Genomic DNA, 27643 nt, shown 5'->3' on the forward strand with positions numbered 1-27643 from the left:
TCCAACTGCTCAAGGCAACTTTCTGGCGGACCAAACTGCAAGAAAGGTGGCGAAGGCTCCTAGCCAACTCCTTGCACTCCAGCTCCCTGACCCGGGCCCCCGGGACTTGCCATATTTCCCTGATTATTCAGAACAAGATCTCCAGTGGATTGACAAGCTTCCCCTGAAACAGATCCAGAATGGGTGGTGGACTGATACTAATGACCAAACCATCCTACCAGAAAAATCAGGACAACAAGTGTTACAACACATCCACCGAACCACCCACCTGGGTGCTCGGCAGATGATAGACCTGATCAGACGCTCTAAGCTCAAATTCAGGCATACAGCCGAGACGGCCAGCAACATTGTGACAAGTTGCAGAGTCTGCCAGCTTAACAATGCCTACCCCCAATCCCAGGCTGCATCGGGAACAAGGCTCAGGGGAACCAGGCCCGGTATCTACTGGGAAGTAGATTTTACTGAAATAAAGCCAGGAAAATACGGATATCGGTACTTACTTGTCTTTGTAGATACTTTTTCAGGGTGGATTGAAGCATTCCCCACCAAAAAGGAAACTGCTCAGGTTGTAGTAAAGAAAATCCTGGAAGATATCCTCCCCAGGTATGGCTTCCCCGTCCAGATAGGGTCAGACAATGGGCCGGCCTTCGTCGCTAAGGTAAGTCAGGATTTGGCTTCCATCCTTGGGGCAAATTGGAAACTACATTGTGCTTACAGGCCCCAGAGTTCAGGACAGGTAGAGAGAATGAATCGGACCTTAAAAGAGACCTTAACTAAATTAACTATGGAGACTGGCGCTAATTGGGTGGTCCTTCTCCCCTACGCTCTGTTCCGGGCCCGTAATACCCCTTACAGACTGGGCCTTACCCCTTATGAAATTATGTATGGCAGACCCCCACCCTTAGTTCCCAGCCTAAAAGAGGATCTGCTCAAGTCTGAAACAGAAAATATCTCTGAACTCTTATTTTCCCTACAAGCCTTGCAGAAAATTCATCAAGAAATCTGGCCCAAGCTGAAGGAACTATATGAGACCGGTCCCCCGCCGACACCCCATCCGTACCAGCCGGGAGACTGGGTCCTGGTCAAGCGACACCAACAAAAGACCCTAGAACCCAGGTGGAAAGGACCACTCCAGGTACTCCTAACCACACCCACCGCCCTGAAGGTAGAAGGCATCGCGTCGTGGATCCACTACACCCACGTCAAGCCAGTGGACCCAACCTCCGACCTTCTAGGACCAATCACGGCGGCGGCTGAAGCACCGGACACGTGGACTGTGGACAGAGCTAAAAACAACCCCTTAAAACTCACCCTGCGCCGGCAGCATAGCTCACTGCAAACATGCAGTTAGGTAGTTTAACCCTAACGTTAGTCGCCCTAGTGGCCGCTAGGGAAATCACAAAACCAGCTCTTAATCCCTTTGTCTGGAGATTCTGGCTTTATGAAAACCGAACCCACCCTGGACAACCTCATAAGCCCGGGAAATTATTGGCCAGTGCTGATTGCCCCTCCTCAGGGTGCAACAGCCCAATTCTACTAAATTTTACTGGTTTCCAAATAGCCAAACCTATGACACCAATAATATGCTTTGAGTTTGATCAGACTAAATACAATTGTAAACACTATTGGTGGCACCAAAATGCCGGCTGTCCTTATAACTATTGTAACATCCATAGACCCCGTTATTGGGGAGAGAGAAAACAGTTAGACCCTAAGTGGCCCTTCCATCGCAGACGGGATAGAGACTTTTCATATACATGGATAGTTAGAGACCCCTGGAACTCCCGCTGAACCACGCCTCAACATGGGGCTGTATACTACTCCCCCTCCTCCACATGGCCTAGCAGTCACCTCTATCTGTGGCGAGGCCTAGTGCAAGTACTGCCCCTAGTCCACGGGAATATCCAACGACAGGAAAACAGACTAACACAAGACTTACGTCCTTTCTCCTGGTTAAAGTTATTACAAGAAGGACTAGAACTTGCTAACCTTACAGGACTTCACAGCCTGTCTGGCTGCTTTCTGTGTGCCACTCTAGGGCGTCCACCGCTAACCGCTGTCCCTCTGTCATGGGGATCCTCTACCTTTGCCCAAGCTAACAACCTCCAAAACCTCTCATATGCTCCTAAACGTGCCCCTATACCTAAACCCCAGTCAGGAGAAGTTTCCCTACTGTTTCTCAGGAACCAATTCCAGCCTCTGCAGCATCACTGCAACGCCCCCTAATATCACCTGGCTCCATCAGGCATATTCTTCTGGTGTAATGGAACCTTATCTAAAAACCTATCAAGCCCCTCTGTTACCAACCTACTGTGTCTTCCCGTCACATTAGTTCCCCGGTTGACTCTACTTACTGCCGGCGAGTTCCTAGGGTATACCGGTAACTGGACTAGTGCTGTTATTCACCCAGACCCTAGACCGAGACCTGCACGAGCCATATTTCTCCCCCTCATTGCAGGAATCTCCCTCACCGCATCCTTCATTGTGGCCGGACTGGTGGGGGGAGCCCTAGGTCACACCCTCATAGAAAGCAACAAGTTATACCAACAATTTGCCGTTGCTATGGAGGAGTCGGCTGAGTCCCTTGCCTCCCTTCAGCGGCAGCTCACGTCCCTAGCTCAGGTAACCTTGCAGAACCGGAGGGCCCTAGACCTACTCACTGCAGAAAAAGGTGGTACATGTATATTTCTAAAAGAAGACTGTTGTTTCTACATAAATGAATCAGGGCTTGTAGAGGACCGGGTCCAACAGTTACGCAAGTTAAGCGCAGAAGTAAAAACACGGCAGTTTGCTTCAGCTGCAGACCAATGGTGGAACTCCTCTATGTTTTCTCTGTTAGCCCCCTTCCTTGGACCCCTGCTAAGTCTACTATTTCTACTTACCGTAGGACCTTGTGTTGTTAACAGAATTTTACAATTTGTTAGGGAGAGGTTTGACACCGTACAACTCATGGTCCTCAGAGCCCAATACCAACCTGTAAACGCTGAAACAGAATCAGACTTATAAGACCCAAGATTGGCTCTAGAGATACCTGAAAAGAAGGGGGGAATGAAAGGAGCTGGGCACATTCCTCAGCCCCGGGCTCAAAACTCCCTGAGCCTAGTACAAACACATCCCATCCTCCCATCCCACCACATACCACCATATATCTCTCAAACTCCCTGAGCCCAGTACAAACACCACCTGGAAAGTCTCCGATAAGGAGACAGCCGTTCAAGGTTACTGAAAGTGCGGGAGCCAAAAGGAATTTCTTTGTTCCCCTGCAACTTTCGGGCTATAAAAAGCAAACGCTCGGGTTGTTTGGGGCCCTCTTGTATGCTGTGGAATGGAGGGACCAGGTTCGAACTTGTAGTAAAGATCCTTGCCGCTTGGCTTTGACTCTGGACTCTGGTGCTCTTCTTTGGGGAACAGACAGTCTGGGCATTACAGTGTGTGTGGTGTGTGGTGTGTGTGGGGTGTAGTGTGTGTGGTGTGTGGCGTGTGTGGTGTGTGGCGTGTGTGATGTGTGGCGTGTGTGGTGTGTGGTATGTGGGGTGTGTGTGGTGTGTGGTGTGTGTGGTGTGTGGGTGTGTGGGTGTGTGGGTGTGTGGTGTGTGTGGTGTGTGTGGTGTGTGTGTGTGTGGTATATGTGGTGTTGGTGTGTGTGGTGTGTGTGGGGTGCGTGTGTGGTGCGTGTGTGGTGCGTGGTGCATGTGTGGTGTGTAATGTGTGTGTGGTGTGTTGTGTGTGGTGTGTGTGTGGTTGTGTGGGGTGTGTGGCGTGTGTGGTGTGTGGCGTGTGTGATGTGTGGCGTGTGTGGTGTGTGGTATGTGGGGTGTGTGTGGTGTGTGGTGTGTGTGGTGTGTGGTGGTGTGGTGTGTGTGGTGTGTGTGGTGTGTGTGTGTGGTATATGTGGTGTTGGTGTGTGTGGTGCATGTGTGGTGCGTGTGGGGTGCGTGTGTGGTGCGTGTGTGGTGCGTGTGTGGTGCGTGGTGCATGTGTGGTGTGTAGTGTGTGTGTGGTGTGTGGTGTGTTGTGTGTGGTGTGTGCGTGGTTGTGTGGGGTGTGTGGCGTGTGTGGTGTGTGGCGTGTGTGTGTGTGTGTGGTATGTGGGGTGTGTGTGGTGTGTGGGTGTGTGTGGTGTGGTGTGTGTGTGTGTGGTTTGTGGGTGTGTGGTGTGTGTGGTTGTGTGGTGTGTGTGGCGTGTGTGGTATGTGGTGTGTGTGGTGTACGTGGTGTGTGGTGTGTGTGTGGTGTGTGTGGTATATGTGTGGTGTGTGGTGTGGTCTGTGTGTGGTGTGTGTGGTGTGTGTGTATGTGTGTCGTGGGTCAAACCAAATGTTTCTGCTTCTTGTCAATGGTGAATAAAATCAGTATAAATATTTTCAAACAAATTTTTGTTTAAACATAAGTTCTCATTCCACTTGGGTAAAAACCTAGGACTAGGGTTTGCTTGATATGCATAAGCATATGTTTATTAGAAATTGCTGGCCGGGCTCAGTGGCTCACGCCTGTAATCCCAGAACATTGGGAGGCCAAAGCGGGTGAATCACATGGTCAGGAGATCGAGACCAACCTGGCTAATGATGACATCCCGTCTCTACTAAAAATACAAAAAATTACCCGGTAGTGGTGGCGGGCACTTGTAGTCCCAGCTACTCGGGAGGGTGAAACAGCAGAATGGCATGAACCCAGGAGGCAGAGCTTGCAGTGAGCTGAGATCATGCCACTGCACTCCAGCCTGGGCCACAGAGCGAGACTCCGTCTCAAAAAAAACAAAAACAAAAACAAAAAAACCCACCAAAACAAAATTGACAAATGGTTTTTAGAGGGGAAGTTGGTTGCGGTGGGGACATAGGGGTAGGGGAGGGTTCGGTTAATGAAGCCTACCCCAGCACAGCTGGAAAATGGGCCTCTATCCCAGCACTGAGGTGCCTAAGCCCTGTGCCCAGACCTAAGCTAGACAGGGTCTCAAGATCACAGTCAGTCAAGAATCAGAAGTGATATCTTCTGCTCCAGAACCTTCTGTTCATGCAGCCCCTGCCGCCTCCTCAGGGATCACCAGGAACTTTTCAAGATGCTGGGTGTAGAGCTATGGCCAACTGTAGGGCACCACCAGACACTTGGAGCTCAGAGGGACCCAGGGGTAGGCAGGATTGGCAAAAGCTGGAAGTGAGTCCCTATAGAACACACCCCACCTGCTGCCTCCAGACCTTGGACATTTCAGGGGTGCTGGGCCAGTTACAGGGAGTGAAAGGGAAATGGGGACCCTTCTGATTGCTGCCCTGGGACCCTTGGGTAGTGACAAGGAACCTGGAAGCACAGTTGTCCCCAAGAGGCCTTCCTGGGTCCCTCCTCCATGGACAGGACTTCAGACTGGACAGTTACTCATCCGTTTTTCCATCAGTCTGTCCATCCATATATCTGTCCATGCACACCCCCTCCCATCCTTCCACAAGCCCCCTGAGGCCTCCTGGGGCCTGACCTATATAGACCTTCAGCCCCTGATGTCCCAGGCAAGGCAGGATCAGCCTCGCAAAGCCCCGGTGAGACCTGAAGTGTGCCTGCTCATGCACCGTGGGAGAAGGGGGCTGTGGCACTGGGGTCTCTTGGGAGTACTTGTCCCTGCCCAGCCCAGAGCTCAGGCTGCAGGTGAGACCCTCTATGAAGAAAATGAGGGGCAGGGGATGCTGGGGATTCCACATCAGCAAAGGTGGCCTGGTGGCAGTGGCAACCTCAAACAGGCCTGGGAGCTGGAACCAGGGCTGGAGGGCAGAGGGAGGAAGTCATGCTGGAAGATGGGTGTGAGCAAAGGCACAGGAGTGACCTTAGCGCTCCTTCTCTCAACAGGGACATGGCAGGTGCACACAGGCCCCCACAAAAGCACCCTGAAGGATCATCTCAGAGACCCTAGAACCTGTCTGCCATGCCACCCGCCCTGCCACCCTGGTCACCAGCCAGAAATTTCTTCTGTTCTGCCACATGGCTGGGCCCTGCACTGGGCCAGGTCTTCACTGGGACAGGGGACAAGGGAGGGAGGGGGTCTGGGCCCTGAATGGCACACAGGCAGTGACCCCGAGTAGAGAAGACTGAAGGAGCAGAGGATGCAGGGAGGCAGGTCCATCCAGGGCAGGGCCCCGTAGGGTGCACAGTTCTCAGGGGTGGATGGTAGACAAGGGCTGTGAAAACGCACGCTGGGCTAGGCCAGCAGGCTGACGTGTCCTAAGCCCCAGAGCCCTGCAGAGGGGCAGGAACAGGGACCAGAGGGAGCAAGGCTGAGAATGAAGGCCCTGAACGCCTCAGATCTGCAATTCCTAAAGGCAGCTGTGTCCTGTGTTGAAACGCTATTCAGTGGCCTTATTTTCCCTGAACAGTTATAAAATATGGGACACGTTTTATCTGGCGGAGCCACTCAGGGATTCTGGGGGGACCACGGCCAGGATCATGGTCCCATTTCACAGGTAGGATAACTGAGGCCCAGAGCAGTTAAATCCCAATGAGTCAGGCAGAACCAGCTCAGGGGTGCCCTTTCAGCCCAGGGCCTCCCATCTGAGAAATGGGGAGATCGGGAGAGGAAGGGGCCTGCCCAAGCTCACATCAGAGCACACCTGTATGGAGCACACCTGTATGGAACATACTTGTATGGAGGGCGCCTGTATGGAGCACTGCCCTCTGCCAGGCACCAGATATGCTCAGGTGGGGTGACCTCCCTTCACCATTCCCCAGCTCTGACCCCATTTCAGGGATGCAGAAAAGAGGCCTCAGAGCAGAATCAGGCAGAGTCAGGGCTACAGGGCCTGATGGCCACCCCTCCCCTAAATGGCTAGGAGGAGGAAGGGCAGCTGGCAAAGGCCTGCAGGAGCCCAGAGCGTGTTCTTCCAAGTGGAGCCTCTGCTGTGGGAGCCCCAACCCCAGGGTCAGACAGAAAAAGTGTCCTGCCCAAGCTCAGCCCTCAGCAGCCCTTGACCTTGGGCAATTTGATTCCCTTCAATGGGCCTCAGTTTCCTCATCTGTACAGGGGGGTGATAACAACAGTCTCTCCCCACAGGTGGTTTTGGGGATTAAATGAGAATGCCTAGGGAGCGCTAGGCCCATGGGGATCCTCACCTAACCCCAGCCATTGCTGTTATCTCCTGGGTTCTTGCCCAGACCTGTGGCTGACACACTGTGTGATCCTGGGCAAGTGCCTTTCCCTCCCTGGGCCCAGCCTTCCCTCTGGTCAAGGAGAAGCTGGGTCAGGGATCCTGAGGGCCAGCCATTCAGGAAACCAGCAGATTCCTGGGTGAAGGGGGTGGTCAGGGAAGCCTGGAGGGGCAGTGAGGTCTGAGGTGAAAGTAGTGTGGGGGTCAGGCCAAGGGACGGGAGTGGGGGATTCACCTTCCCAGCTCTGGTGGCCCTGCCTGCAGCTGGCTGACCCTGGGAATCCCCTGGCTAAGATTAATCCTAACATTGACCTAAACCAGAACTCAGGTGGCAAGGTAAAAAAAATAAAGCAAGAAGCAACCAAGCCTGCCACCTGGGATGTGGGACAGGAGAAAAATGAGAGATGTGGCCAGGGAGAGGGGTAGCCAATTTCGGGGCTGCACTGGGTGTTCATGCCGCTCACGGGTGAGGCTAGCACAGCCCTCTCCCTATGTCCCACCCACTCCCAGCCCCAGCCCCCACCAGGCCTGATGCTGTCCCCTGGCTGCCTTTTCATACCCTGAGCTCCACCTTGGGTCCTGGAGCTCTGGAGGACCCAGCTTCAAGGGATCGTACCTACCCCTCCCAGGACCCTCTTTGACTAAGGAAAACCTGTGGTCTCCCAGAGATGCAGCCTTTTCCCAAGTCTCCATACTTTTCACCCCATCTCGTCCCCAGCTTAGTGCCTGGTGCATACACGGCTCCCAAACAACAGTTTATCTGTTTATGTTCTTTTTTTTTTTTGAGATAGGGTCTCCTTCTGTCACCCAGGCTGGAGTGCAGTGGTGTGATCATGGCTCACTGCAGCCTTGACCTCCAGGGCTCAATAGATCCACTAGCCTGAGCTCCCTGAGTAGCTGCACAACTGGGCCTATAGGTGACCGGCTAATTTTAGGTTTTGTTTTGTTGTGCTGTGTTGTAGAGACTGGGTTTCGCCATGTTGCCTAGACTGGTCTCAAACTTCTGGGTTCACGTACTTCACCCGCCTTGGCCTCCCAAATTCTGGAATGATAGATGTAAGCCACTGTGTCCAGCCAACAGTTTACATGAGGGAAGGATGGAGAGAGGGAGGAAGGAAAGAGGGAAGGAGGCAAGGAACGAAGGAAGAGATGGGTTGGTCAATGAAAGTTATTACAAGAGACAAAGAAGGACATTATATATTGATACATAAGTTACTTCATCAGGAAGATTTAACAGTTAGTACATGTGCATCTAACTATAGAGCCCCCAAGTACAGGAAGTCATGACTTATGTAACTGAAGAAACAGAAAGCTTCACAGTAATAGCTGCAATACTATATGGTCAATACTAGCTAGAACAATGAAACAGAAGATCAATAAAGAAGTAGAGGACTTGAAAAACTGTAAATCAGCTAGACCTGACAACATTTACAACAGAGTCACAGAATACAGATTCTTCTCAAGCACAAATGGAATGTTCTCTGGACTATACCATGTATTAGGTCATGAAACACATCTCACTAATTTAAAAGCACTAAAATCAAAGTATCTTCTCTGCAATAGAGTGAAGGTAGAAATCAATAACAAAGGAAATCTGAATTCAGGAATACATAAAAATTAAACACACTCCTAACAATCAATGAATCAAAGCAGAAATTACAAGTGATGTTTGAAAATTCTTTGAGATAAATGAAAATGGAAACAAAACTTACCAAACTTGTAGGAAGCTGTGAGGCCAGTGCTCAGAGGAAAATGTAGAGCGGGGAGGCCACGGTGGGAAGATGGCCTGAGGCCAGGAGCTTAAACCAGCCTGGGCGACAAAATGAGACCCCATTTGCACAAATAAAAATAAAAACAAACAGGTGGGTTGCATGTACCTGTGGTCCCAACAACTTGCAGAGCTGAGGTGGGAGGGTCCTTGAGTCCAGCAGATCAAGGCTGCAGTGAGCTGTGGTCGTGTCACTGCACTCCAGCCTGAATGCGAGACCCTGTCAAAGGGGAAGGGGAAGGGGAAGGGGAAGGGGAAGGAGACAACCTTTGAACTGCAGCCCTGAGGTTGGACCTGGGGACAACTGGCCTCACAGGGAAGAGAAGTGCTAGATGGAAACAGACTTGCAGAAAAGGGAGAAAGGAGATGAAGGCAAACAGGGAGAAATGACTAGGACTCACTAGGAAGGACTATGTGTGGAGCAAAAATGATGTAACGGGATAATAAAGGGACAGTTTCTATCTCCTACAAAGCAGCAGTGCCCCCTGAGAGCTCCGGCGAGAGGACAGGCTGTGGGTTCCTGGGATTTCAGACATTTGGAGCAGGAATGCAGGGACGTAAGATGATGTGTTTTCCAGTCCCCTGGCCAGCAATGATGCGTCTCAGTTATGAATGTCCCCCATGGAAAGTCCTAGAGTCTTCCTGAGTTAACTTATCCTCTCAGTTCCTCCTCCCTAGATCTCTTTAGAATTATTTCCTGGGTTAGGGTTTCCTGAGAGTGGAGGAGAAGGAACTATGAACGCCCCCTCCTTCCTCCCTCACATGGTTGAAAGTCTGGCCAAGGCCAATTCATTAAGGGACGGGGGACCTTTCCTATCTCCTCAGGGGCAGCCTCCTGACTTGGTCTGACACCCAGGTTTAACCGGAACACACTAGAACTTTCCACACCATCTGCACATGGAAAATGTGTCTGTTAATTGATTTATGAAGCCACCTAGAAAGTATAAACAAGCAATGCACATATACATTCTATAACCTAATGTGTTTATTTAATATTAAGATATATTTGTTAGAGGCAACTAGGTGGAAAGGTAAACTTTTCCAACACTTAGACCTTAAGTCAGCAGCTTATGCAGCAGTGATTGCTCGGGTGACTCTGAGTAACCTGTTCTACCTCTAAAGCCAACGTTTCTGGTTAGGCTAAATGGAGGAAATAAATATTCTCCAAACATTTCATTAAGATTCACTGGGAAACAGTACCCTGAGTGCTTAGAGTTGCACTCTTCACACAGAAGACAGAGTAAGGGTTAGGGAACCTTCTCAGGGGATGAATACACACAAATTTTCACCACAGCAATCAGGTGTTTATATTAGGAATCTGATTCCAGCCTCTCGAGAAGCTGAACAATCCAAAATCAATCTCATTAAACTATTTCATCTACCCATAGGAGGAGCTCCAGTTCGTATAAAACTGCCAGCCCTTCCTTCTCTCCTCCTCCTCACCCTCCACACACAGGACAGGGCCGGGCACACAGAGGAAGGACACTGAGGACCTGGGTGGTTGGGAGACACTGGCTTTCCTCTCTTCTCACCCATGGTGGGCTCCGTTTATCCTCATCTTTTCTTCCCCAGTTAGGGTTCCCTGGGAGCCTGTGAGTTGTCTGGGGACTTCATCAACATCTGCACAAATGCCCCAGACTCTGCTCACCTCTCTTTCAAAGGGGCTCCTCTCTCTGAACCGGCAATGTCTGTGTGATTGGGAGGTGTCACCTCCAGGTCCTGAAACCACAGCACCCGGAGGGTCTCTGGCCCCAGTCTGAGGTTCCTCTATGAGTTTTGGAGATGAACGAAGCCTCTGCTTTAACAGGAATAGATCCTGTTTATCAAAGCATGTAAAGGCCAGACATTCTATGTTAGGGGTCCTGAAGAGTTGTTTCAGAGTGGATGAACGACTGTCACCTCCTCAGTGGCCCTGCCACTCTAACAGATGGGTAGTCACTTGTCATGTCTTGTTCACTTGGACTTCAACAATGACTAAAAATACAAAAAATTAGCTGGGCATAGTGGTGGGCGCCTGTAATCCCAGCTACTTAGGAGGCTGAGGCAGGAGAATGGCATGAACCCGGAAGGCGGAGCTTGCAGTGAGCCGAGATCGCACCACTGCACTCCAGCCTGGGTGACAGAGCAAGACTCTGTCTCAAAAAAATAAAAAAATAAAACATTCTATTTGATTTGAAATGGAAATAACAAAAAGTACAATTACTATAATTTCAACTACTAATTAAGCAAGCACAGAAGAAATCTATGACATGAAAATAATCATCTACATACAGTATCACCTTCCTCCTGATTTTAATGTGAACCACCAACTGTTTTAAGACGAGCTCTAATTTAACTGAACAAGAGATCACTGGCAAGGTTATTGAATTACCAATATTTTCCACTGTGATTCATTTTAATGTATAATTGATTTTACCATGAATGTAAAAAGTGTTTTTCTCCTTTATATATTTTAATAATAAATTGAATTTTTAAGAAATGCCGCCAGGCGCGGTGGCTCACGCCTGCAATCCCAGCACTTTGGGAGGCCAAGGCAGGCAGATCAGCTGAGGTCAAGAGTTCAAGATCAGCCTGGCCAACATGGTGAAACCTCATCTCTACTAAAAATACAAAAAAAATTAGCCAGGTGTGGTGGCACACACCTGTGGTCCCAGCTACTCAGGGAGGTTGAGGCAGGAGAATCACTTGAACACAGGAGGCAGAGGTTCCAGTGATTACACCACTGCACTCCAACCTGGGTGACAGCGGGAGACTCCGCCTCAAAAAAAAAGCATCATCCTGCTTTGATAAGAGATGGAAGTCTGTTCTTAAGGATTTCTAAGAGTGAGAATCTTATTGTCTTATGTAAAACTCCACTGGGACAAGCATCAGAATCAAGGAGTGACCTTCTCAAACCCCTGGACTCTTTTTGCCTATGTGAACTAAAGGATGATAAGAAGCTGTCATTTTAACCCCCACAGTGACAGTTTCCTCACAACTGAATTCTAATCTTGAGCACTGCACTTCCCAGAATGTTCTGGACAAGGCCTGGTACCATCCCCGCTGCAGTACCTGGAGGGAGAGCAGGGTGTCTCCTTGGGGCTGACGTGGAGTCTCTGGGGCACAAGGGAGCTCCTGGGGGGAGGATGACAGGTCTGTTCACTTGCGGACTGGACACAATTCCTTACTGTAGGCTGCCCTCTGGATGTGAATTCTAGATCCACAGGTAATTAACAGCAGACATTCCTCTAAGATTATGTCTGTCTGTAATTGTGTTGGTTTGAAAAGTGTTTTGGTCATTTGAGTCTTCATACTTGGCAAACAAACAAAAATAAACTGGAAAAAAATTCTGAATTTGTAAAGCGGTATCAGTGGTGCAGATACATTCTAACATCAACAAAGTAAGAGACGGGCCAGCATCTGGGGGGCCAGCAGGTTTTGTCTTACTTCCCCGCCTGCCTGTGTTGCTGTGAGAAGCATCGCTGGTTCAGGCATACAGTAATAGCCTTGTCCTCAAGCTGGGGCCCAGAGATGTGAAGAATCCCTGCGTTTTCAGGGGCATCTTTGGTTCCAAAGAAACAGCTGGGGACGCTGGAGCCTTTGTGTTTATTTGAATGTGAGAGGTAGCTCAGGAGATGCTGGGGAGGGCTCCCTGGCTTCTGCCATCTCCAGCGTGTCCCACGGTCACCAACACTGAAGCCACTGCTCAGGGTGCAGGGGAGTCTGGCAGATGCTCCCGGGGTTGCAGAGAGGGAGGGCAGCCGAGTCAGCACAGGCTGGAGAGGGAACCTGCAGACACAGACAGTCGCTGGGCTGGGTCAAGGACCAGGGTAAAGATTCTCAGGGCCAGACCCAGAAGAGGTGAAAAGAGCAGAGCCTGGGGGCTGCCCTGGGTTTCTGAGGCCTGTCCCTACCTGTGCAGAGAGAAAGGGACATGAGGAGGAGAGGAATCCAGGCCGTGGTGGACACAGCCCCTGACGCTCACAATGGGGCTGGGCTGTCCCAGGCTTGTCTAATTTCCCTCCTGCCCCCAGGGAAAAGAAGGGGCTGTTCATGCAAATTCACTCTCCCCCTCCTGGATCCCTCAGACCCTGCTTGTTCAGTGATTCAGGAGCCTGAGAGGGGACCTCAGGACAGAGGAGGCTGAGGGAGGGGCTGCTCTGAGTGCAGGCCCAGCAGCATTGTGCAGGGAGCAGCTGTTGGGAACACACACAGGACCCTGCCAGGCCTTGAGAGCACAAGGCCATTGGGTCACATTCTGAGCACAGGGGACAACTCTGACTCTGCCAGCTGGAAGCCAGTGGGGCTCACCCAGTTGTGAGCAATCCCCAGACAGGGCCTGGGACAGGGCACGGCACTCCTTACTGGTCACAGGTCCAACTTCAGTGTACTCAGGGTCCGGGTACTTAATGCCCCAGGACTTGGCACCATCATTCAACACACAGTCCCCCAGGTCTCTGTGTGAGCAGTATGCTCAGGTTTCACTTCACAAACATGGATGCACTCTCTGTGATTTCAGAGGCTTGCAACACAGAGGGAGAAGTTCTCACTCCATAGACAATCCTGTGAATATTAGGGGCTCAACAAAACACAAAACATTGGGGCTCTCTGGCCTGGTGAGGTGGCTCCCAACACTTTGGGAGGCCAAAGTGGGTGGATCACCTGAGGTCAGGAGTTCGAGACCACCCTGACATACATGGGGAAACCCATCTCTACTAAATACAAAAATAAATAAATAAATAAATTAGCCGGGCATGGTGACGGATGCCTATAATCCCAGCTACTAGGGAGGCTGAGGCAGGAGAATGGTTGAACCCAGGAGCTGGAGGTTACAGTGAGCTGAGACTATGTCATTGTACTCCAGCCTGGGCAACGAGAGCAAAACTCCATCTGAAAACAAACAAACAAATAAATATATAAATAAAATAAAATAATAATAAAAAAAAACCCACCAGGGCTCTGACAACACTCAGACACTTTGAGAACTAATCAGAGAAGGTGTCCTTGAAATAAAGTTGTAAGAGACAAGTGAGGATGTGCTTCTCCTGGTGAAATAACAGAACACAGAAAACAATGAGCTTTCTTTCTTTTTTTTGAGACAGAGTCTTGCCCTGTCACCCAGGCTGGAGTGCAGGGGCATGATCTCGGCTCATTGCAAGCTTCGCCTCCCAGGTTCACTCCATTCCCCTGCCTCAGGCTCCCCAGTAGCTGGGACTACAGGTGCCCGCGACCACGCCTGGCTAATTTTTTGTATTTTTTAGTAGAGACAGGATTTCACTGTGTTAGCCAGGACGGTCTCTATTTCCTCATCTCGTGATACACCCGCCGCGGCCTCTCAAAGTGCTGGGATTACAGGCATGAGCCATCGTGCCCGGCTATATGTTCATTTTTACACAACTTCTGCCACAGATATAAGTGTGAAAATCACAAATGAACCCTGATGTTCCTGGTCAGGTTGGAGATTCCAGGAGTTTGTCAGGGGCCGTGCAGAAAATAGTGGCCCACACCTGAAGCCCAGAACATACAAAATTGTTGACATATTTTGGCATATTTGTTAATATCATCACCACAAACCCAGAAATGCTCAAATTCTGTGAGCTAAAACCCCCAGGGGGAGTTACAGATAAGAACTCAAAGTACTGGCCAGGCATGGTGGCTCACACCTGTAATCCCAGCATTTTGGGAGGTTGAGGTGGGTAGATCACCTGAGGTCAGGAGTTAGAGACCAGCCTGAACAACATGGTGAAACCACCTCTCTACTAAAGTAGCAAAATTATCCAGGTGTGGTGGCAGGCACCTGTAATCTCAGCTACTCGGGCGGCTGAGATAAGAATTGCTTAAACCCAGGAGGCAGAGGTTGCAGTGAGCAGAGATCACGCCACTGCACTCCAGCCTGGGCAACAACAGCGAAACTCCCTCAAAAAAAAAGGAACTTGGCTGGGCGCGGTGGCTCACACCTGCAGTTCCAGTACTTTGGGAGGCCAAGGTGGGTGGATCACGAGGTCAGGAGTTCCAGACCAGCCTGACCAACATGGTGAAATACTTTTTCTACTAAAAATACAAAAATTATCTGGGCTTGGTAGTGTACGCTTGTAATCCCAGCTACTCAGGAGACTGAGGCAGGAGAATCTCTTGATCTCTTGATCCTGGGAGGCTGAGGTTGCAGTGAGCTGAGATCGCACCATTGCACTCCAGCCTGCACAATAGAGTGAGACTGTTTCAAAAAAAAGAAAAAAAAAAAAAAGGAACTCAAAGTATCACTTGAGTACTAACCTGGTTTCCTTCATCTGTTGCAACTTGCTTGTGCACCTGGTTCAAGACCCTCTGCACTTACCCGGCCTCTCCTCCATCATGAACAGTCTCACTGCTGACTGGCATGTGTGGTCTGCACAGCCACCAACCCAGTGGACACACACAGCACAGAAAATGAGGACTGGGAGAAACACAGCGTATGATTAGTGGTGGTTTTCATTGATAGGATAACTTTTCTCCAATCTTCTATAAATGATTATATTTTGACATAGGAATACTAAATAGAATAGAATGCTTTTCCTAGAACTGATTCCTGTCCTCTCAATAAAAGTTGGCTTTCCATCAAGCACGAATCCCCTACAGCAGATGGAAGCAGCAGCGGCATATGTGGACCCACGGATTTGGAAGATGTAAAGATAGTGTCAATTTAGCTGGACTTCAAACACAGCAGAAGGACTGAGGGAATGCTACGATTGTATCACAGTATAGAGATAGGGCCATATGTACACTATTTCATGTTACATTAGGTGGCCTTTAGCTACAAGGCCAAGAACTCTGTTTCTCATTCATATCCTGCTTTTTCTTTCCTTTTTTTCGGTCACCCTTCTGCCAAAGAGGATAGAAGAGCAGCAGCTCTCTTCCTGCTTGACAACCAACGCCGCCATTCACTCCAGCCACTGTCCAAGTCAAGTAAACTCTGCAAGTAATTCATGAGCAGCACCAATGTCCTGAGAGTGACTCTGTGTCCTCTTAACTCCCCAAGGCCTGTTGGAGAAGTCTTCTACTGACAAATCAGAAGAGGAGAACCCAGATTTTGCCAATAGGAGGTTGCTTGTCTTTTCTTATTTGGAAATGTGGCTAAAGAAGTTGATATCGTAGGTTATCAACAATGCTCTGCAGGCTCTGGAAGCAGATGCATTCCCTCTAGGTGGTGGGGGCTTGTGTGTATGGGTCTTGGAGGGTGTCTGGGTATGAATGTAAGTGGGAGAACTGTGCTCTCTGCCAAAGCTCCAGTGTCCTGGGAAAGGAGAGAGAAGCATGGCCTTGAGCACATTTCAAGCCTCCTTGCCTTACCCCAATCATGGATTCTGGGATGAGGCTTCTTCCCTAGTTCTCTAAGTAAGCATAACCTTGAAAGCAAAGTCTGGCGAAAAAAATGTCAAGAAGGAAAAGTCTATTTGATTCATAAACAGTTGCATAACTTTTTTTTTTTTTTTTTTTTTTTTTTTTTTGAGACAAAGTCTCACTCTGTCGCCCAGGCTGGAATGCAGTGTCTCCATCTCGGCTAACTGCAACCTCTGCCTCCTGGGTTCAAGTGATTCTTGTGCTTCAGCCTCCCGAACAGCTACGATTACAGGGGCCTGCCACCACCCCCGGCTAATTTTTGTATTTTTAGTAGAGGCAGGGTTTCACCATGTCTCAAACTCCTGACTTCAGGCCTCCCAAAGTGTTGGGATTACAGGCATGAGCCACTGCACCTGGACTAGAGATGAATAACTCTTTTTTTTTTTTTGAGACGGAGTCTTGCTCTGTCACCCAGGCTGGAGTGCAGTGGCCGGATCTCAGCTCACTGCAAGCTCCGCCTCCCGGGTTTACGCCATTCTCCTGCCTCAGCCTCCCGAGTAGCTGGGACTACAGGCGCCCGCCACCTCGCCCGGCTATTTTTTTTGTATTTTTTAGTAGAGACGGGGTTTCACCGTGTTAGCCGGGATCGTCTCTCGATCTCCTGACCTCGTGATCCGCCCGTCTCGGCCTCCCAAAGTGCTGGGATTACAGGCTTGAGCCACCGCGCCCGGCCTGAATAACTCTTAAACAAAACATGAATTAACCAAATCCAGGGACACAGAAAGCAAAAAAAAAAAAAAAAAAAAAAACAAACAAACTAATCACCATCAATTTTGGTGTTCCAGGAATGCGAGATTGACTGAATATTAGAAAATCAAGGCTCACATCTGTAATTCCAGCACTTTTGGAGGCTGGAGCCTGTGGAACACTTGAACCCAGGAGTTCGAGATGAGCCAGGCCAACATGGCAAAACTTTGTCTCTACCAGAAAATGCAAAAATTAGCTGGGCATAGTGGCACACACCTGTAGTCCCAGCTATTCAGGAGTCTGAGGTGGGCGGATCACTTGAGCCTAGGAGGTGGAGGCTGCAGTGAGCCAAGATCACGCCACTGCCCCCCAGCCTAGATGACAGGGCCAGACCCTGTCACAAAACAAACAAAGAAAAGAAAAAAGAAAATCAAGCAACACAATTCACCACACTCACAGAATAAAGAAGAAAAGTCACTCACCATCTCAGTAGATGCAGAAAAGCATTTGATAAAATTCGCCAACATTCAGTTACAATAAAAACTCTCAGCAACTAGGAATGAAGGGAAACTTTCTTAATCTGATAAACTGCGGCTACAAAAACCTACGGTAAGTGTCATGCTTAAAGGCACAACATAAAAAGCCTCCCTTTTCAGATGGAAACCAAGCTAAGAATTATTTCATTATTTCCTTTCAGTAGTATAGGGGAAGTCTTAGCCAATGTAATAAGGTGAGAAAAACAAAAGCCATAAAGATTGGAAAGGAGGACATGAAACTTTCATTGACAGAGCAGGAGCATCGCCATCTTGGACAAGCACCGTCATTTTAAAGTTCACCTTGATCAAAATCACCCTAAATCCAAAGGGCATCAGCCTAACGGCTAAGGTCAGCATGACCATAAACTGCAAATAATCTCTCCGACCAGAAACATTCTAAACCCCTCCCTGACTGGAGACATGCCAGCCCCGAGATAACCTCCCCTCTGGCCAGAGAGACATTAGCCCCAAGATAACCTCCCCTGGGACCAGAGACATTCCAACCCCACCATAAACTTCTCCCCCAGACAGAAACATTCCAAGCTAGTGATAAACCCTCTCACCCTAAAAAACCAATAAATACTCTTAGTTTGTAATAGAGCACGCCCCGACCGATATCAGCCAGAAGCCCCTCTCAGGTTTATTCTCCAAAATAAATCTGTCTTTGACTGTTGAGCCACTTTTCGTGTTTTGTTTCTCTTTCTTTAACTCTTACAGTCATTATTTGTAGATACTCGAGAAACTTAGGTGAACTGAGCAAGGTCATTGTAATACAGAAGTTATTAAAAATAACTTTTAGGCAAACAATAAAGGTAAAGGTTCTTGGTAAAAATTTTCCTATAATAAAAAACAACCCCCAAACCATCTCTTTTCTAAAAAAAAAAAAAAAAAGGGCAGCTTAAAGGGCCTGGCCAGCAAGCTTTAATATGCAAATACCAGTCATTAAAAATTGGGTTCACTCAATATGGCAATTTCCACCATCATCTCCTTGTCACCAGGTGTATCAAGCGTCATGACCACCTCCAAATAACACCATGTGTTCAAAACGTGGCAAACTGCATTTGCATATTAAAGGGCTAAAGTTAAAGGGGCCAGGTTTTTTGCTAGGTAAATAACACACCTGATCAAACCAATCCCCTGGGCCTTATGCAAATCAAACACCTTCTCCTCCAGCATCCCAATAAAAGCAACCACTTTTCCAACTCACACAGGGATTCTATTTATTCAAATTCCCCTCCCTCTGTCCCTGTACAGAGAAGCTGTCTTTTTCTTCTTTTTTCTCTTTTTTTCCTCTCTTTCCTGTCTCCTGTATTTATTTTTCTTTCTTGCCTATTATACCTTTTGCTCCTTAAAACCACTCCACCAGCCTGACCAACATGGTGAAACCCTGTCTCTACTGAAAATACAAAATTAGCCAGGCGTGGTGGCTCGTGCCTGTAATCCCAGCTACTTGGGAGGCTGAGGCAGGAGAATTGCTTGAAGTTGGGAGGCGGAATTTGCAGTGAGCCAAGATGGTGCCATTGCACTCCAGCCTGGGCAACAAGAGCGAAAACTCTGTCTCAAAAGAAAAAAAAAAAAGAAAGGAAAAACTGTAATTTTTTCTTTTTTTTTAGATACAGGGTCTCACTCTGTCACCCAGGCTGGAGTGCAGTGTTGGGATCACGGCTCACTGCAGCCTTGACACCCCAGGCTAAAACAATCCTCCCGCTTCTGCCTCCTAGAGTAGCTGGAACTGCAGGTGCGCACCAGCGTGCCCGACTATTTATTCATTTAGAGATGAAGTCTCGCTCCATTGCCCAGGTCGGAGTGCACTGGCGCAATCTCAACTCACTGAAACTTCTGCTGGGTTCAAGCAATTCTCCTGCCTCAGCCTCCCAAGTAGCTGGAACTGCAGGTGTTGCCACCACACCCAGCTAATTTCATATTTTTAGTGGAGTCGGGGCTTCACCATGTTGGTCATGCCGGTCTTGAACTCATGACCTCAGATGATCCACCTGCCTCAGCCTCCCAAAGTGCTGGGATTACAGACATGTGCCACCACGCCCAGCTAATTTTGTATTTTCAGTAGAGACAGGGTCTTACTATGTTGGCCAGGCTGGTCTTAAACTCCTGGCCTCAAGTGATCCTCCTACCTCAGCCCCCCAAATAGCTAGGATTACAAGTATGAGACACCACGAGTGGTCCTATCTTGTTGCCATGGGTGACAAGGGTTTCCTGAAAAGCTGGGACCTTTTGTCACACATGTGGCCCAGGAGTTGGCACAGCTGAAGGCAGATCCAAGGAAAGGCAGAACAGTTGTAGGCCTGGCCTCTGCCTGTGGCCGTGACTGGAGAGGGAGCTAAGAAAATGACGTACATTTCACTTCTGCCAAATCTCGCATGGGAATCTCTTGTGGCTCACCCTAACCAGAAACACGCAGGAAACGGAGTTCTGGGAAATGTCACATCACCCAGCAACATGGTGGCTGGCAAAGAGCAAAAAAGAAGAAGGCTCCGAATGCCAGTGACTGCGTGGGGACCCAGGCTCTCTTGTAGGTTGGTGGCGGCGTCAACTGGTACAACTCTAGATAGAAAATGCTTGTGCCATTTAACCAGCTGATCTACCTGTGCAAATTTCTCTTCCAAGTTAACCTGAACTTATTTACACAGCACAACAGTGTTTAAAGCAGCAAAAGGCTGAGCACAGCTTCAACGTCCCCTAGCCTGGGGCTAGTTCCCTGCATTGTTTAGATTTTTTTTTCACTTTGCATACACAGTATTTATTTTTCACACTAATGAAAAAGGTAAGGCCATCTTTTTATACCTATGCCTCTGGTGTATTGTTATAGGGACTGTTGACCTAAAGAAAGAAATTGAGGCAAAATTAATACAGTTTATTTGGGCCAAAGTTGAGAATAGTTGCCCCAGACACACTTCCAAGTGTGGAGTGCTTGGGGAGTGCTTACTTCAACCTTTGTTACAGTTTTTTTTTTTTTTTTTTTTTTTTTTTTTTTTAAAGAGATGGTATCTTGCTATGTTGCCCAGTCTGGCCTCCAATTTCTGAACTCAAGTGATCCTCCCAACTCAGTCTCCCGAAGTGCTGGGATTACAGGCGTGAGCCACTGTGCCTGGCCCAAAAGCATTTTTTTTTAAAAGGCAAAAGAGGATAAGGAGGCTGGACATGGTGGCACATGCCTGTAATCCCAGCACTTTGGGAGGCTGAGGTGGGTGGATCACCTGAGGTCAGGAGTTCGAGACCAGCCTGGCCAACATAGTGAAACCCCATCTCTATTAAAAATACAAAATTAGCCGGGCGCGGTGGCTCAAGCCTGTAATCCCAGCACTTTGGGAGGCCGAGACGGGTGGATCACGAGGTCAGGAGTTCGAGACCATCCTGGCTAACACGGTGAAACCCCGTCTCTACTAAAAAAATACAAAAAACTAGCCGGGCGAGGTGGCGGGCGCCTGTAGTCCCGGCTACTCGGGAGGCTGAGGCAGGAGAATGGCGTAAAAACCCGGGAGGCAGAGCTTGCAGTGAGCTGAGATCCGGCCACTGCACTCCAGCCTGGGCGACACAGCGAGACTCCGTCTCAAAAAAAAAAAAAAAAAAAAAAAAAAAAAAAAAATACAAAATTAGCTGGGTGTGGTGGCATACGCCTGTAACCCCAGCTATTTGGGAGGCTGAGGCAGGAGAATCACTTGAACCCAGGAGACACACGTTTCAGTGAGCCAAGATTGCAACATTGCACTCCAGACTGGACAACAGCAGCAAAACTACATCTCAAAAAAAAAAAGAAAAAAAAAATTAGCCAGGAGTGGTGGCATGCACCTGTGGTCCCAGCTACTTGGGAGGCTGAGGGATGAAAATTCCTTGAACCAGAGAGGTGGAGGCTGCAGGGAGCCAAGATCGCACTACTGCACTCCAGCCTGGGCGACAGAGCGAGACTCTGTCTCAAAACAAGAGAATAAGGAGTGGGCTATATTAAAAATATAAAAATTAGGTTGGTGTGGTGGCACATGCCTGTAATCCCAGCTACTTGGGAGGCTGAGGCAGGAGAGTCACTTGAAACTGGGAGGCAGAGGTTGCAGTAAGCGGAGATCGCACCACTGCACTCCAGCCTGGGACAAGAGTGAGGCTGTCTTAAAAACAAACAACACAAAACCCACGCCAAGTCTCTGCTTAATACCAAGCACCATTCCAAATCCTGCAGTGTTATTATCCTCATCTTATCCATTTTATGCAGGAAACTGATGTAGAAAGAAAAGGGATGGCCAAGGTCACATGGTGGTGAAACCACTAGTTTTTTCTTAGACAGAGTCTCTCTCTGTTGCCCGGGCTGGAGTGCAGTGGCACGATCTCCGCTCACTGCAACCTGTGCCTCCCAGGTTCAGGTGATTCTCCTGTCTAGTGGTTAGGACTGTAGGCACCCCCCACCACGCCCATAATTTGTTTGCATTTTTAGTAGAGATGGGGTTTCACCATGTTGGCCAGGCTGGTCTTGAACTCCTGACTTCAGGTAATCTGTCCACCTCGGCCTCCCAAAGTGCTGGGATTACAAGCGTGAGCCACTGCACCCGGCCATGTTTTCGTCTTCCTTATTGTTTGGGGGGGGGTTCACTAGAGACTTGTCACAAGATCTGAGACTGGCAGTTCCTTCTGTTGCACTCCCTGTAACATACAGGGGTCCCGAGGATGGGGTGGTGTGATGTGGAGGGAGGAAAGTGTTTTCAAGTCCTGTGATAACTCTTCTAGGAGTCCAAGGCCATGTGCTGTGACCTCCAGGTGTGCCTCTCAGTTTTCCCCTTTGGTGAGACTGAAAGGATAGAGGTTCGGTATTTCCCTTTTTCCAGGCTGGCAGTGTCCTGCAAAACTAGTTTTCCTTGAGGGCAGTTTTATCTTTTTTTAAAAAACATTTTTTATTTTCAAGGGTTTTGGGGGAGCAGGTGGTATTTGGTTACATAAGTTTTTGTGAGATTTTGGTGCACCCATCTCCTAAGCAGTACACTGAACCCAATTTGTAGTCTTTTATTCCTCACCCTGTTTCCATCCTTTCCCCCTAAGTCCCCAAAGCCCATGGTGTCATTCTTATGCCTTTGCATCCTCAAAGCTTAGCTCTCATTTATGAGTAAGGAGACTAGTATACTCTGGGCATATTTCAGAAGCAGCCCTAGAAATAATGAAATGTCTCCTGGACCAGGCCAAGGGCCCCACTGGCCTGTGCAGCCTTGGCACACTGCTCCCTGCATGCTGGCCACTCTGGCTCCTGTCTCTGATCAAAGGGTCCCAGGTATAGCTAGAGCCTCCACCTAGATTTCAGGGAATGTATGGGAAAGCCTGAATATCCAGGTAGAAGCCTGCTGCAAGGGCAGAGCCTTCACAAAGAAACTCTACTAGGGCAGAGTGGAGGGGAAATGTGGGCTTGGAATCACCACACAGAGTCCCCACTGGGGCACTGTCTAGTGGTGCTGTGGGAAGGGGGCCACTGTTTTCCAGACCCTTGAATTGTAAAGCCACTGATAGCTTGCACCTGGAAAACCTGCAGTCACTCAACAACCTGTAAGAACAGTCCAGGAAGCTGAACTCTGCAAAGTAAGAAGGGCAGAACTCAGAAAAGACAGCCACAAATGCACAGTCAACTGATCTTCAACAGAGCCGACAGAAACACACATCGGGGAAAGGCCACCCTGTTCAACAGTAGGGGGAAGGTTGGATAACCACATACAGAAGAGTTAGACTGGGCCCCTGTGCTCCACCAAATACAAAAGTTACCTCAGGATAGATCAAAGATTTGCACATAAGACCCAAAAACTCCAAAAATACTATAAGGAAACATGGAGAAAACTCTTCTGGACCTTAGTCTAGGCAAATAATTTATAGTTAAAATTCATAGCTCAAGTCTGACATGGGGAAATTATCCTGTAGGATGAACTGGAGGATGGCCTAGCAGACCTGCGTTCAGCAGAACCCTGGACAGGAGACCAGGGGACCCAAAAGGCCAGGTTCCTACTCACTGTGCCCCTGCGGGTAGTGGGGTTGCTAGGGTCAGAGGCCAGCCCAGACTTGCACCTGAAGCCAGCCTTGTTTGCAGTGGCACTGGGTCCCAAACTTGTAACTGGGGGTGTCTACTTAACTGATCCCCCAGGGGTGATGTGATTGAAACAGTGCCTCCCAACACAGAGTTGCTCCTCACGCTGGGTCCTCAGTCATTATGGGGGTGCTCTGCCTGGGTGGCCCCTGGGGTTCAGGCCCCCACGTCTCACTGCTGTCTGTGGTGCTCGGGGCCCTTCTCATTGCCGCTTTGCTGCTGAGGGATTCATTTCTGAAACCCAGAGCTGGGGCCGCCTCTCTGTTCCCAAAGCCCGTGAGTGCCGCTGAAACCACCAAGCTTGAGGGGGCTGGACTCCTGCTGCCAAATGCTGAGCAGAGCCGCCTAATGCTGGGGAGGATATTGGCTGAGGGAGGGGTTTGTGGGCAGCAGCTCACAGGCAGAGGCAGTGGATGGGTCAGGATAGGATACAGCCAGGGGCGCAGCAAAAGACAGCTGGGTACTGTCAGGGGTGCCCAAGGTGGAAGTGGTGGGTATTGAACCCCCTATGGCTGAGTGTGCTGTGGTGCCCTGACCTGGCTGGCTGAAGCAGAGTTTGAGACCGGGGCTGGAGCTGGAGATGCCAGGCCTAGAAACCGGAGAGAGCTTCTATAGGTGGGGACTCCATGCTGCTGCGTATCTGGGATCCCAGATGTGGCCTGGACTGTGGCTGCTGGTGTAACACGAAGTTTCAATGTTGGAGTGAAGCCAGAGAACCTCAGGTCAGCCAGGCTGGTGGTGTCCTTGGCTGGGGCTGTGCTGTCACTGTGGGGCATCAAAAGGGCCTGGGTAGATGGAAAGAAGCTTTCACCGGAGCCAGCAGGAGGCCCCAGGAGGAAAAGCTGAGAAGGGGGACTGGAATCCATGGGGGTGACTTCCAAGTCAGTTGTTGGCTGGGGAGCCAGTTTAGCAGATGTGCTGGCTGCAGGGCTGGAACTGGCTCCAGATACAGCCATCCACAGACCACTGCAGAGAGGACCACTAGAGTCGGGGGCAATGTGGGGCTCTGTCTAGAGAAGACAGGAAAATCCACGCACTTTGGGGATGGGGATTCCATCCTGCTGGTGCTGAGAAAGACGGGGAAGGCAAAGCCAGCTCTTGTTGCAGCTGTGGTTGAGGCCCAGGAATGTGAAGGGCCTCTGTCTTCCTCGTTCAGAGGGGATCCCCATGTGGGGTTGACTGTGAAGTGGGGAAGGGGCTGCTGAAGCAGCTGCAGGAGCAGGAGAGGCAGGGCTTGGGCTTCTCCTGGTGCAGTCCATGCTTGGGGCTGGGGAGGGGGCAGGGGTCAGCAAGGTGAATGATGCAGAGGCCCGGGAGTGGGAAGCGGTGGCAGGAAGGGGATCTGAGGAGAACAGGGAGCCTGGTGAGCTGTGCTTCCTCCCAGACACAAAAGGCATAGAGGGGGGCCCCTGCAGCAGATGTTATCAGGGCCACTGGGCCCACGCAGTACTAGAACCTGTGTCTCTCCTGTTGTGCATCCATGCTGGGTGCTAGAGGTGTAGGAGGAAGATGAGTCGCCCCTGCTGAGGTGTAGGAGGAAGATGAGTCGCCCCTGCTGTGGGCGAGGACAAAGCATGGGAATTCCAAGAGGATCTGCATTCCCAGATAGCCTTGGCCTCACCCTGCAGTGCAATGTTGATGCACCGGGGTGCCACCTCCTTCTCCTCCTCAGATCCCCTTCTTGCCACCTCTTCCTATCATGCTGGCACATCCATGCATCCATCTGAGAGCTGTACCAGGCCCTCCCTCCCACCACCAGTCAATAGCCCATTTATTAAATTTGCCTTAATGTACTCAGTTTGCAGGACCCGTTTCCTGTTGCCATCATGACAGTTTTCACACACTGTCTCAAGTCCAAACGCTGCAGAGTGGAGAAGGTTGTCCACTTACAGCTGTGGATCTCAAAACTCAGAGAGGTTAAGCTCCTCTCCTGAGGTCACACAGCCAGGAAGCTGGCTGTAAACCTCTTACCTTGGGAATGAATCTGGAGCTGCTGATGTTAAGTGTGCACGTAGTTCTCAGCCTAAGGGACGTGCCCCAACAAGTGAGGACCTCTCCCACCTTTGCTACCCAGTATTGGCTATATCGCCCCAGAAGTCTGATATCCCAACTACCTGTTAGAATATCTCCCCAGGAGTTAATGACAGGCTGACACCCTAAGTCCAGGAGATGAAGTTGAAAAGGCTGGTAATTAGCAAGGAGGGTAACAGGTTATTACCCTTGAACACTGCAGAAAAGGGCATCGTCTCCATGCAGGAAGAGAGGAGGCTGCACACTCCTCCGAACCCATCCCGGGGCACAGACCAGACTGTGGACAGGGGAAGAGGGCCAGGCAGCCCTGGAAGGAAGAGCTGGAATTCAGCTCACTCTTTCCCCATTCCAGGCTCTCAGCTGTGGGCTTGGGCGTGATCCACTTTGAAGGCTGATAGATGCCAGGGAGTCTGCGGTGGTCCTGAGGCAGTGATGGTCTGGGATCACTGTGGCCTGTGTGCAGGAACTTTATGGTGGTGAAGCTCATTATTCACTTTTTTTGGGCACTCACTATGCTCCAGGAACTGTGTATAACCACAACAACCCTGATAATTAAGTCCCCAAATTATTCCATTTTAGAATGGGGAAACTGAGGCACAGATTTTTTCTTTTCATATAATCTGCCCTAGGTTACTCAAAGGTGGCCCTTGTTCTAATGGGCCCTTGTTCTAGTGAACACCTTGTCTCACAGCAGAAGCTGGAGGCTACTTTAAACCAAATGATAAAGTAAGAGACTATTTGAACACGTTCCTTTTAAAGAAAAAAAAAATTAAGTTCAAGGGTACATGTGCAGGTTTTTTATACAGGTAAACATGTCACGTGGGTTTGCTGTACAGATTATTTCATCATCCAGGTACTAAGCCTATTAGCCAAGCTATTTTTTCTGCTCCTCCCACCTTTCATCCTCCGATAGGCCCCAGTGTCTTGCTCCCCATTGTGTCCACGTGTTCTCATTATTTAGCTTCCATTTGTAAGTGAACACACGTGGTATTTGTTTTTCTGTTTTGCATCAGTTTGCTAAGGATAATGGCTTCCATCTCCATTCATGTTCCTGGAAAGGATATGATCTCATTCTTTTTTGTGGCTGCATAGTATTCCATGGTGCATATGTACCACATTTTCATATCCAGTCTACCATTGATGGGCATTTTTAAGTTGATTCCATGCCTTTGCTATTGTGAACAGTGCTGCAGTGAACACTGGCGTGCATGTTTTTTTTTTTTTTTTTTTTGAGACAGAGTCTCTCTGTCACCCAGGCTGGAGTGCAATGGTGCGATCTCAGCTCAATGGAACGTCTCTGCCTGCCAGGTTCAAGTGATTCTCCTGCCTCAGTCTCCTGAGTAGCTGAAATTACTGTGCATGCCACCACGCCCAGTTAATTTTTGTGTTTTTAGTAGAGAAGGGGTTTCACCATGTTGGTCAGGCTGGTCTCGAACTCCTGACCTCAGGATCCGCCCGCCTCGTCCTCCCAAAGTGCTGGGATTACAGACATGAGTCAGCATGCCCAGTTGCATGTGTCTTTATGACATAATGATTTCTACTCCTTTGGGTATATACCCAGTAATGGGATTGCTGGATTGAATGGTATTTCTGTCTTTAGGTCTTTGAGGAACTGTTGCTGTCTTCCACAATGACTGAACTAATTTACACTCCCACCAAAAGTGTATAAACATTCCCTTTTCTCTGCAACCTTGGCCATTCTGACTGATGTGAGATGGTAGCTCACTGTGGTTTGATTTCCATTTATCTAATGATCAGTGATGCTGAGCTTTTTTTCATACGGTTGTTGGCTGCATGTATGTCTTCTTTTCAGAAGTATCTGTTCTTGTCATTTGCCCCCTTTTTAATGAGGTTTTTTCCCTTGCAAATTTAAGTTCCTTACTTGAACATACTTTATATGCCAGGTGCTTTTATAGAATTCTTATTTAATCCTCAAAAGAGCATTATTACTCCATTTTAAAGGTGTATAAACTGAGGCTCAAGGAGTTTATGCAATTTTTCCCAGGGTCACACAGCCAGGAAAGGGCACTGCTGGAACTCAAACTAGGCCTCTCTGATGGCCTTAAAGCCCTGCCTCCAG

At 49.2% G+C, this 27643-nt stretch overlaps 1 long non-coding RNA gene across 1 annotated transcript; it reads right to left on the reverse strand.

The window, feature by feature from the left end:
* Positions 1-9858: 9858 nt before the first annotated feature.
* On the reverse strand, positions 9859-13752 carry LOC126929573 (uncharacterized). Its single transcript, XR_007717231.1, has 2 exons — positions 13180-13752; positions 9859-12782 (listed from the first exon to the last, which is right to left on the reverse strand). It is a non-coding gene; the product is annotated as an uncharacterized LOC126929573 (long non-coding RNA).
* Between the last annotated feature and the right edge of the window lie 13891 nt (positions 13753-27643).

This window comes from Macaca thibetana, chromosome 10 (assembly GCF_024542745.1).
Source record: "Macaca thibetana thibetana isolate TM-01 chromosome 10, ASM2454274v1, whole genome shotgun sequence".
Taxonomy (NCBI): domain Eukaryota; kingdom Metazoa; phylum Chordata; class Mammalia; order Primates; family Cercopithecidae; genus Macaca; species Macaca thibetana.